Source organism: Pantherophis guttatus, chromosome 4 (genome assembly GCF_059756535.1).
Source record: "Pantherophis guttatus breed Tessera chromosome 4, ASM5975653v1, whole genome shotgun sequence".
NCBI lineage: Eukaryota > Metazoa > Chordata > Lepidosauria > Squamata > Colubridae > Pantherophis > Pantherophis guttatus.
Window position 1 is genome coordinate 104,190,623 of NC_142066.1, and position 12,457 is coordinate 104,203,079.

Below are 12,457 nucleotides of genomic sequence, written 5' to 3' on the forward strand. Positions count from 1 at the left end.
GACGAAAAGTCTGAAGGTCTGATATCGTGTGTATTTCAGGGGGCAGGTCATTCCAGAGGGCAGGTGCTGCCACTGAGAAGGCTCTCCCCCTGGGGGTCGCCAGCCGGCACTGCCTGTCCGACGGCACCCTGAGGAGGCCCTCTCTGTGTGAGCGAACCGGTTGGTGGGAGGCTATTGGCGGCAGAAGGCGGTCTCGCAAATACCCCGGCCCTAAGCCATGGAATGCTTTAAAGGTGGTCACCAACACCTTGAAGTGCACCTGGAAGACCACAGGAAGCCAGTGCAGCTCGCGCAGGAGGTGTGTTATATGTGAGCACCCCGTCGCTCACATATAACGCGCTAAGCAATGCGCTAAGCAATAGCCTTCATTCTTTTGTATATTTATACAAAGTCAGCTTATTGCCCCCACAACTGGGTCCTCAATTTACCTACCTTAGAAAGGATGGAAGGCTGAGACAACCTTGAGCCTTGGTGAGATTCGAACCTGCAGTAATTGCAGGCATCTGGTCTTAATAACCAGCTTAATAACAGGGTGCCTTAGACTACTGTACTACCAAGGCTCTTATTGTCCATTTCCTCTCTTCCGGGACAACCGGAGGAAGGTTTGTGTCCGAAAGATAGGCGGACGGAATAGGCGCTTCATAGGGCCCACCAAGGGGCGGCCTGGGCTATCTGCTCTGCCTCTACAGCCTCTTTCTTCAACAGAGCAACATTAATTTGGCTTAGGCAATTACAAGATAAGCTTCCGGCAGAGGACACCAGAATTCATCAAGATCTTAACAAGATTATTGCAGCAGTACAATTTTCGGCCGATGTGACCTTGCATCCCACCCGTTTTGCCTCCAAGACCATGGTGTTTGCTGTGGCAACTCGCTGCTTGCTTTGGTTACAAAGTTGGCAGGCGGATGCCCGCCACAAGTGGTGTCTGGCTTCCACCCCGTTCACTGGGGGAAGCTTGTTTGAGGAGGCTCTAGAACAATGATGGCTAACCTTTTTGCCACCGCGTGCCAAAAGCGAGGGGAATGTGAGGTGAACGCGCACATGCGTGCCCACACCCGTAATTCTATGTGCCCTGCCCCCCCCGCGCATGCGCATCACTCCCCCCGTGCTCCCCCCGCTTTTTTGCATGTGATGGCACGGTGGGTCCAGTAGGCCCGTTTTTCGCCCTCCCCAGGCTCCAGAGGCTTTCTAGAAGCCTGGGGAGGGTGAAAACAGCCTTCCCCACCCCCATGGAGGCCTTCTGGAGGCTGGAAACAGCCCGTTTGCCGACTTCCAGTGGGCCCAGAAGGCCCGAAAATCAGCTGGCTAGCATGTGCATACATGCTGCAGCTGAGCTAGGGCAACGCTCGCGTGCCCACCAATATGGCTCTGCGTGCCATCTGTGGCACACGTGCCATAGGTTTGCCATCACGGCTCTAGAACCTCTGCTCTAGAGGACAGGCAGAAGATCTTGCCTACCGCCCAACGAAGGGAGGAGTCCCATTACATCCCGATCTCCTATAGCCCCCCATTTTGGAGATCTGATTGGGGTGCTGGCTCTTCGAGATTCCAGGGGACCTTCAGCCCAAGACAGAGAGGGCACCAAGACAGGTCATCACGAGGTAGACCCTTTCTAAGTAAGCGGCTCTTTCAAGGGGAGGGAGTCATTCACTCCAGTGCAATCGCTAACTGCATTTCTGACCCTCCCATTGGTGGCAGACTGGCCCTTTTTGCCGACCAATGGGAGATTACCTTTGATAATTGGGTCAGGGATACTGTACAATCTGGTTTATACCTGGAATTTATCTCCACTCCTCTGACGTTTTTTATATGATGCCTGATGTCTAATGACAAGAAAAAAAGGATCCTCATGGAATTAATTGTGCAATACCTCCTGGACATTAGAGCTATCCAGAAGGTACCAGAGGATCAGCTTGGGCAGGGGTTTTATTCCCTCTTTTCTCGTTCCCAAGACCTTGGGGGGGGGGTGGAGACCTATTCTGGACGTTAAAAGGTTGAACTGATACCTTGTGTATAAAAGGTTTAAAATGCAGTCTTTTTGATCTATTCTTGATGGCGTCAGGAAGGGCAACTTCCTCACTTCTATTGACCTCACTGAGGCGTACCTGCATATTCCGATCCTTCTCTCACATTGGAAGTACCTAAGGTTTTATTTTGCAGGCACTCATTATCAATATAGGGCCTTGCCCTTTGGAGTTTCCTCAGCATCATGTATCTTTACTAAGGTCTTAGCTGCCTTGGTGGCTCACCTCAGGGCCAAGCCTGTCCATCTCCAATGTTATTTGGATACATCTTAATTTTATACTCTTTGATACAACGAGCCACAGGACCTCCAGTCATCCTTCAGGTTCTTACAGCCCACAGGTTCTCTGTTAAGGTAGAGGAGAGTCATTTGACTCCTTCGACCAGTCTGCTCCATCTGGGAGCGGTGATTGACTCCATTGAAAGTAGGGTGTATTTGTCCCAGGAGCGTCAGGACAGTCTTAAGGTCCTGTCACACAGAGTCCAAAGGGAGAGTAGGGTATCTTTATTCCTGCTATCTCAGCTCCTGGGCAAAATGATTTTGGCCATTTCCATCACCCCATGGGCTTGATTACATGCTAGAGACCTCCAATGGTTTCTTTTGCCTTTCTGGAAGGCGGGCAGAGGCAATTCGTCAATTGGGGTCCAGGTCTCCAAGGATGTTCTCAGGTCCCTCAACTGGTGGCAGTCACCGGCTGTCACCAAGGGCTGCCTTTTCCACGAGCCCCAGTGGCTGGTGGTGACAACGGATGACAGCCTCCTTGGCTGGGGGGGCGCATTTCCAGTCATGGGTGGCTCAGGGCAGGTGGAGCACCCAATGTTCAGCGGCAGCTGAACATCAACTGGCTGGAGTAGTGGGCAGTATATCTGGCCCTCTGACACTTTCGGGGATCACTGGTGGGCGAGCACATTTTAGTGCTCACAGACAATGCAACCACCATGGCACATATAAACTGCCAGGGAGACACCAGGTCCAAGTCTCTCATGTCGGAGGCCAAGAGACTGGGCCTTTGGGCGGAGCAACATCTTCACTCCTTGACAGCGCAGCACATCTCCGGGGTGTCCAATGTGCAGGTGGATTGGCTTAGCCATCAAATCATTGACCACGTGGAGTGGCGCCTGCACCCATCTCTTTTCCAGGACCTGTTGGCTTGGTTTGGCACCCCAGAGGTGGATATGTTTACCCCGCAGAACACACAGCTTCCCCAATTTTTTTCAAGGTTTCTGGTCTCACGAGCAGAGGGAGTCAATGCTCTCTGCAGCCCATGGCCATGGGGGCTGCTTTATGCATTTCCCCCTCTCCCTCCCCTTCCGAGAGTGGTGCAGAGAATTCTGGAGGAGTGGGCGGAAGTCATCCTTCTTGCACCTCATTGGTCCTGGAGGCCTTGGTTCACCGATCTCAAGACATTGTCAATGGCCCCACCCTGGAGGATTCCTCAGGGCATAGCATCACTCAGCCAGGGGGCGCTGGTTCACCCAGACCAGCAGTGGCTCCAGCTGACCACCTGGTGCTTGAGCAGAGTGGGGACAACTTCTTCTCCAGGGTCATCCGGACTATTCAGGCTTCTCAGAGGCCTTCTACGGAGCAAATTTATTTTGTAATTGGTGTGACTGTGTGGGTGTTTTCCCTCTCCAGGCATCGATAGCCCAGATCCTGGAATTTCTCCAGGATGGACTGGATAGTGGGTTATCACCCAACACCATTAGGAGGCAGGTAGCAGCTCTCTCAATGGTTCTGACTTGTGGGTCCCTTATTTCTTTATCCCAGCATCCTGCCATACGGAGGTTTCTGAGGAGTGCCACTAATTTATGTCCACCTGTTGTACACAAGTACCCGACCTGAGACCTGTCTATTGTGTTGAGCTCTCTTACGGGAGCCCCGTACGAACCCTTATGGACTGCCAGCCTCCGACATTTGACATGTAAGGTTGCCTTTTTGGTGGCAATTACCTCCGCCAGGCGGATTTTGGAGATTGCCGTCCTTTCCATGCAAAATGACCTCTGCGTTTTCCACACTGATCGCGTGGTCCTTCGCCTCGATCCCTCTTTACTTCCTAAGGTCAATACACCCTTTCATCGCATGCAAGAGCTAATCCTGCCCAATTTCTGCCCTCACCCTGTTCACCCCTTGGAACGCTGTTGGCATACTTTGGACATTCGGAGAGCTCTCCGGATATATCTTAAGAGAATTGCTAACTTACAAAAGACTGAGTCTTTGTTTATCTCCTTTCTCCCAGTCTCTTTAGGTTGCAGGGTGATGTCTTCTACCATTGGCAGATGGATTCAGCAGACGATTGCCAAGGCATATGAGCTACGTTCCTTGTTGAGGCCCGCTCATCTGACAGTGCATTCTACATGCAGTGCGGCCACATCGGCGGCATGGGCCACACAGGGATCTTTGCTTGAGATCTGCAGGGCGGCGACTTGAACTTCCCCTTCCCCTTTAATTAAACACTAAAAAAGTGGACAAATTTGCCTCAGCTGAGGCGGCATTTGGATGTAGGGTCCTGCAGCGAGTTCACACCAGAGGGGAGTCTTCTGACCAGACTGAGCCCACCCATACTTAGGGACAGTAAGCTTTGGTATGTCCCATTCCTGGCTGTTGTCTCTACCAATATGGAGAACGGGCGTTGGTTTTACCTGAAATGCACCTTCTCATGGAGTGAAGACAGCAGCCAGCCCCACCCTTATTCCATCTGGTCTTCATGGCTAAGTTAAGTCCCACCCTAACAACAAGGGTGGGATTTAACAACTCTGACAAACTCAGTCCTTCAATCTGAACAGACCAGTACAACCCATTCCTGGCTGCTGTCTCCACTCAACGAGAAGATGCGTCTCAGGTAAGACCAACACCCCTTCTCTGATATGAACAAGCACTTGTTAAATAAATTCCTTTATTACATCCAATATGTTAGTGTTTATAATAAAAGTAGCCTACAGTGTCATATAAATTAGGCTTTTGAAACGGTTACTGAATTCACAAACTCCTGGGCCCAGCAATTTGTTTGATTAGTCCATTTATATAGCTGCCCCATTTCACATATATGTCTGAGATCTGCCTGTGGGTATCTGCTGTCATTCAAGAGGGTATGAAGTACACAGATTTAGTATTCTACTCTCCGGCTGAGAAGTATTGCCATTTGTATATTGAAGAAATCTAGACATGATATTAAATATTATTTATAATAGAAATACTGTATTTTTCGGAGTATAAGAATCCCCAAGCAAGGGATAAAAAGCACATGTGCACGGTTAAAACCAGCAAATTAATGTGCTGAAGCTGACCAGACTAAGGATGCCAGCCAGATGAATAACTGGTAGGCAGATTTCCACACACACACACCCTATTTTCCTCCCCAAAAACTAAGCTGCGTCTTATACTCCGGTGCGTCTTATACTCTGAAAAATTTGGTATGTTTCAGTCTACATATGTTTCCAAAATATTTTTATGCTTAGTCCTTTCAGCATATTATGATTTAAAAAAAAAATACTATCAATGATTATTTGAGGCTTACTAGGTTTGGCTGGAATTTTAATGCACTGTCATATTCAGATTCTATGATTTATCGGAAAAACTTTTCACATGCATTCTGCACCATACTTTCAAAATGGGAAATTAAAAGGGAATGCCCTGGGAGATTATCATAATACTGTATTTCATTCTGCAATCTACAGCTTAATAACAGAAGTAGAATATTTTAACATTTCATTTCTAATCCCTTCTACTACAAACGTCATATTTATATAATGGAGAGCATTCTTAGATGCCTTCCAAATGAGAAGATAACTAAAAAAACTGAAATATATTGGAAGCTTATGAATTCCTTCACTGCATCTAAAACAGGCTACAAGTTTTATTTGAAAACCAGAAAAACTTTTGAATCAGGAATTATATTTCTTTTCATTAATTCTATGCATGATTGCAACTGCTTCTTTCTCAAGTACTAGATATATTATCCCAAAGGTGAAAAACTTTCTTGACAGTTACAAAGCCTTATTTCCTGATACCATACAGTATGTGAAAAATGTGGCAGCCCTTACCTAGGAATTTAGGGAATTCTACTTCTGATATATGATTTATATATATAAAGGTGGCAGTCCAACTGCCAATGCTGCAGAAAAATGGAAAGATTAAGGTTGTATTTTCTAAAAGTATTTGGCTTGAAGTTGTTTAGAACAATTCTCAGCAAAACCAACAAATAAGAGAAATGATCTGGGGTAATGGGAATCATAATTCAATATTTGGGGAGAGAGGGTAACAAGTTGGCAGGTTCTGCTCTAAGGCTTTCCATAAATTTACCCTAAGGCCAAATGGCCAACACTTATCAAGCAGTAGAAATATCTGCCTTCTCGGACTTCTGGTTTGGTGCCGCGGCGATCCAGTTGGGGAAATAGCAGAGCTCTGATGAGCCCCGAGAAAACCCCGACTGTCGAGTTGCCACCGACAGGTCTGCGGACCTACCCTGTCCTGCAGGGACAGGGGGAAAGAGAGGGACCCCTTGGACGGCCGAGAGGAACGGGCAGGTTCCTCTGGGCTGGAGGAAGCCCTATGAGCCAGCGGCAAGGGAACGGCATCCATGATGGCTGCCTCGAAGCCGGGGCCAACCGGAGAAGCTTCGTGCAGAAGGAAGAAGGAAGAGCGAAGTGTTCGGAAGCCAGGTAAGTGAGACCAAACCCAGGCGGAACAGCTCTTAAATTATGGTTATCTACAAGAGAGCCCCTAGCCTTAATTAGCGGCTATAGACCATCGGGGCAAGAAGACCTAGTAAAACAACTTACAGGAGAAAAAGACCCATAAATGAATTATTGCTATTATTGACTGATTTGGAATGATCATTCTTTGGAAAGTTACAAAACTTTGAAAAAAATTTTTTTCTAAATGGGAATGGATTATCTTTGAAGAGAAAAAGAGGGAAGAGGCGATAAGCAGAAACTTTTTAAAATTAGGGGAAAAGACAAGCGGATAACTATACTGTAGCCAAAATGGAGAACTGCCATGACGAAGTGAAAGTGCAAATTGTGGATTGCTTGCGACTTGAAAGAGAAATTGTGTGTCTTGCTATTTAAATTGGATTATTTTGGAAACAATCAAGGAGGTCTGACTCTGGAGATATCCAATCTGTCGACTGGAGGTTTTACTGATGGAAAGAAAGAAGAAATAAACTGGAACAATTAAAATTGAACTAATAGGCGCAGCAACAAAAGAAAAGGGTGTGGCACCAAAAGAAGAGACGATGATACCATATATGGAATAGATGTCACAAAAGAACTAAATTTAATAAAACTTTTAACTTTGATAACATTGAAATTGAAAAGGAATAGTTTTGGACAGATTGGAGAAAGAAGAAATGCAATATAGTGGGTTGCAAGATAAGAAAAATAACAGAGTTTGATTAAAATGAAAATGTAATGTTTAATGCCTATTCGAAGTTTGAATACTGATAAAAGGTGGGGTTTTTTCCTCCCTTTTTTTTCCCTTTTGTTTTTTTCCTTTTTTTGTTATTCTTTTCCTCTTTATCTTTACTTTTTCTCTTCTCTCTCTATTTCCTTTCTTACTTTCTATTTCCATTCCTTTTAAACTTTACTACATAAATATACATATACTAATTTGGTCATGAAATAAGACTACAAATGATTAAATGAGAATATGATTTTTTAAAAATGTTTTAAATGCTTAAATGAACTTTTGAATTTTAATAAGAGTTATCTATAGACTTAATAATTGGAGGAAATTGATTTTAAGGCGGATAAAAATGTTGTTTTTATAGAAAAATAAGAATAAATATGAAGAGGGATGACTTTAAGGGAAATTTACAATCCAGGAGAAAATATGTGAGAAGATACTTGTTGAAATACATGTTTAGTTAAAAATTATGGGAGAATACGCTGAAGAAGTTACTTATGTAAAATGCTGTGAATCAGTTAAAATAAAACAGCAAAAAATAATAGATGCAGGAGTGGAGGAAAGCATGCTGCTAATATCAGCCAAACCAGAGATGGAGATCTGGAGGAGACTATGCTGGAAATCAGCAAAAATAAAATATGCTGTAAATCAGACAAACAAAAGTGGGAGGTATGAAGGAGAATATGCTGTAAATCAACCAAAATAAAAAATGAAATCAGCCAAATAATAGTAGGAGTTATGGAGGAGGATATGGATTTTGAGACAAATTGGTGTAATATGAAATGTAAAATTAAAGGTAAATTGATAAAGTCTAAGATTTAAAGATTTGATGAAGGGGTCTAGAGATTAAGAAATAGAGATAGAATTTTGATCTATAAATTGAAATAAAAAATAGAGTTGTAGTCAACTTGAAACTAAGATGTGTGGTGATAAAATTGTAAGATAAATAATCAGATTAAGAAATTAGAATATTTTTTAAATTTTATGTTTTGATATTGATCCTAAAAGGTGTAATGAAGGGAGCTTGGAAAGAACCAGATATAATTGAATTTATAAATGGATATAAAAATGAATTAAGCTTTTTTTGGGGGGGGAATTAAATTGGTGGTGATATAATAGAATGGTTCTGATTAAGATATTAGAATTTATGTTAAAAAAAAATTTTATGTTGTGATTTTTAATTTTAAAAGATGTAAAGGGAAATTGTGAATGGGGCTTTTTAAAATTTAAGCGATTGTACCTATCTATGACTGGATCGAAACTTTGCTCTTGAAAGATATTTTATGTTTATGTTGGGGGAAAAAAATATTTTTCAAAAAAAAAAAGAAATATCTGTCTTCTCACAAGAACCAGATTTGTTTAAAAGTAGTACAAAACAAAAAAAGATAGAAATAGATTATAGTCAAAAAGCTTTCAAAGATTTCTAAGCTCAACAACAAGCAAGCAAGGGTGCTTTCCACCCATGTAGCTGTAAGTTCTTTTTACCCATATTATTATTGCTTTATAACAAAAATCCAAGTACTTAAAAAAGGGGCTGTCTTCAAACAAGGTTTCAAGAATATCCTTAACATGAGAGCTAGCCTACATATTTAAGATCTGCTTAAAAATACTGCATACCCAAGTGGATTATTTTGACTGCCTGAGGCAAAGTGGCTGTTTACAGTCAGGTGAGCTTACTGTGAATAAAAAGGAAATATTTTCATACTGAAAGAAACAGTTCTAACCGCACAAAGAAATAACACTATTCAGACAGTGTAGGATGCAGTGGTGTGACCACAACAATGAATATATTATTACATTATATAAGGGCTGAAGTCATGAAGTATTAACTGAATAGATATAACTTTTCTCTCTAGCATATTTTGATTTATTACTCATCATGCAGAACCAGGTGGCCATCATGATTCTTTGTAGGTTTCAAAATTTTTAAAGTCTCATGGTGTGGACATAGATTAAAGGTATTTGTTTCAGATCTAAACCAAGCAAAAAAAAAAACCCTTTTGCCATCTGTTATATGCTGAAGTTGTTAAATTTTTAATTACCTTTTACCACATGAATTGGCATATCATTCAGTGGGAATGAACTTTTCTGGAGCTAACAGTTAAGCATGTTTCCATTAGAGATCAGCAACAGTCCGACATACCAATGCAATTAATCCTTGTTTTGAATTACTCTCTTCTAACTCTAAACAACCAGACAAAATGCAAACAAATAAACAAACAAAATGCTCTGGGCAGCATATTTGTCTGGGCAGCATTTTTGTACAGTAGTTACTACTTCACTAGATTAGGTGAACTAAATAGTTGTAAGCAATATTTTTTCTCTTTTTGTAAAGAGAAAAACTCTGTTTCACTCTGTTTCTTTCCCAATTGGGATCCATAATAAGCATGGAAGATCATGCTATTCTTCAGATTGAATCAGAGGTCTGCCTAGCTTGGAGAAAAAAACAGGTGTCAAATCAAAATGAAGCTCAATCCAGATAAATTGGAAGACATATTGTTAGTGGATGCCTCAACTGCTTGTGTTCAGTATGTTTTAAAAGAAGAAAATTGAAATTTATATAGCAGTGTTTAATATTTGAGAATAATGGTAAAATCAACCTCCGAAGCTCAGAATGTAAATCAACAGCTATTCTGATAGTAACTACAAAATCTCTCTGAAAAGTGATTATTTCAAGACGTTTCTATGTAACTACATGTTTATTCTCCAAATCTTCCAGGATGCATTTAAGCTACTCTGTAAACATATCAAGTATTCTCACAACATCAAAATCTTGAATAAGTACTTTCTCCATATGACTAATGGCAAGTTCACAAATTAGCATCTAGAACCCCTTTTTGCATGATTCTTCTCTTGGTTTGTCAGGTAACTAATCCAACTGGTCACTATGAGAGAAAGCTTGAAACCTATCCTTATCATTGAAAAAAAATCTTCAGCAGCCTTTTCTCCCAGTGTGCTCACTAGGTGAGATCTGCTAAAATGATTAGTACTGGTGAAATAGAAACAACTTGTTACAGAGGCTCAGACTTTCAGACTGAGACAAGGCTTAGACATCAGACAATACAATAACCTTCAACTCACTAGATATTCAAACTTGCTTACAGTAGGGGTTGCACAAACCCTACCGATTTGCTTTGTTGAAAAGAAGCAAGAAAGACTGCCTACCGCAAATATAAAATAAAGCTCTCTCTCTAGATGATTGCTCCAGAATTTAAATACTCTTTTCTTCATATATTTCAGAGTAATGGCACTTCTACTTCACTTTTCCTAGTTATGAAACAGTGGTGGTTTTCAAATTTTTTTACTACTGGTTCTGTGGGTGTGGCTTGGTAGGCGTGGCATGGCTTGTGGGCATGGCAGGGGAAGGATACTGTAAAATCTCCATTTCCTCCACCCTCCAGGGGAACGATACTACAAAATCCCTATTTCCTCCCAATCAGCTGGGACTTGGGAGGCAGAGAATAGAAGGGGGCGAGGCCAGTCGGAGGTGGTATTTACCAGTTCTCCAAATTACTCAAAATTTCCACTACCAGTTCTCCAGAACTGGTCAGAACCTGCTGAATACCATCTCTGTTATGAAAAACAGATATAACTACTGAATGTTTACAAAATGATTCTGACTAGTCTGAATCCCACTAGTTCTAGCCCCGTGATGGTGAACCTATGGCACACGTCAGGGGTGGGTTCTAAAAATTTTTACTACCGGTTCTGTGGGTGTGGCTTATTTTGTGGGTGTGGCTTGATGGTCATGTGACAATTATTTAGGATTTAGCAGAGGTACTGGTCTACCAGGCTTTTAACTGCTTGCAGAACTGTACCGATCTATTCATTTGTTTTTGGAGGCACCGGTCTACCCATTTATTTTTGCAGGCACTGGTCTACCCATTTATTTTTACAGACACTGGTCTACTCATTTGTTTTCTTTTAACACTGATCAGCTGTAGGGCGGTCCTTTGAAGCCCCGCAGCAAGAATTTAAAGTTTTTTTCCCCTCTAGCCAATCAGCTGGGACTCAGGAGGCAGCAATAGATTGGGGGTGGGGCCAAATAAAAGGTAAGAATAATGCAGGGGGGGCAGAACCGGTTCGGTGATGTCATATTGTCACCACTACCGGCTCAGCGGAACCGGGCGGAACCAGGAGGAACCCACTACTGGCACATGTGCCACAGGTGGCACGCGTAGCCATATTGGTGGGCACACGACCTCAGTTCTGCCAGCTGACTTTCGGGCCTTCTGGGCCCACCAGAAGTAGGGAAACAGGCTGTTTCCTACCTCCGGAAGGCCTTGGGGGTGGTGGGGAAGGTCTGTTTTTCTCTCTCCCCAGGCTCCAGAGCCTTTGTAGGAGTCTGGGGAGGGCAAAAACATCCTTCCCCATCCCCCGCTGGAGGCCCTATGGAGACCAGAAACAGCCTATTTGCCAACTTCTGGTGGGACCAGAAGGCCCATTTTTTGCTGTCCCCAAGCTCCAGAGCCTTTCTAGGAGTTTGGGGAGGGCAAAAACGTCCTCCCCCCCCCCGTGGAGGCCCTCTGGAGACCAGAAACGGCCCGTTTGCCAACTTTCGGTGGGACTGGCAAACGGCAAATGGGCCGTTTCTGACCTCCGGAGGGCCTCTGGGAGGGTGGGGAAGGCCATTTTTACCCTCCCCAGGTTCCTAGAAAGGCTCTGGAGCCTGGGGAGAGAGAAAAATGGGCCTAACGGGCCATTGCGTGCCAGGAGCAAGGTGAGTGGGGGTGGGGGATTGCGCATGCATGCACAGGGCACATAAAATTATAAGTGTGGGCATACACATGCACAACCACCCCCCACGCTCCTGGCACACAATGGCAAAAACTTTAGCTATCACTATTCTAGCCTCACCAATTGTAACATTTTTATCATTTTGCTGTTTATTCCTCTTCGTGTTTTTCACAGCATCACAACTTGTGAAAGCTATTAAACTAACTAGAAAACCAAATTCTGTCAGATATTTATCGATCAAACAAAGATGATCATCTGCTTCACGATATACCTACAATGATCCATTCAGCTTCA

At 43.3% G+C, this 12,457-nt stretch overlaps 1 protein-coding gene across 11 annotated transcripts in view; it reads right to left on the minus strand.

Annotated features, from left to right (window-relative positions):
* ANO10 (anoctamin 10) overlaps positions 1–12,457 on the minus strand; it is a 168,621-nt gene that overhangs the window by 53,225 nt on the left and 102,939 nt on the right. The window lies entirely within an intron of this gene.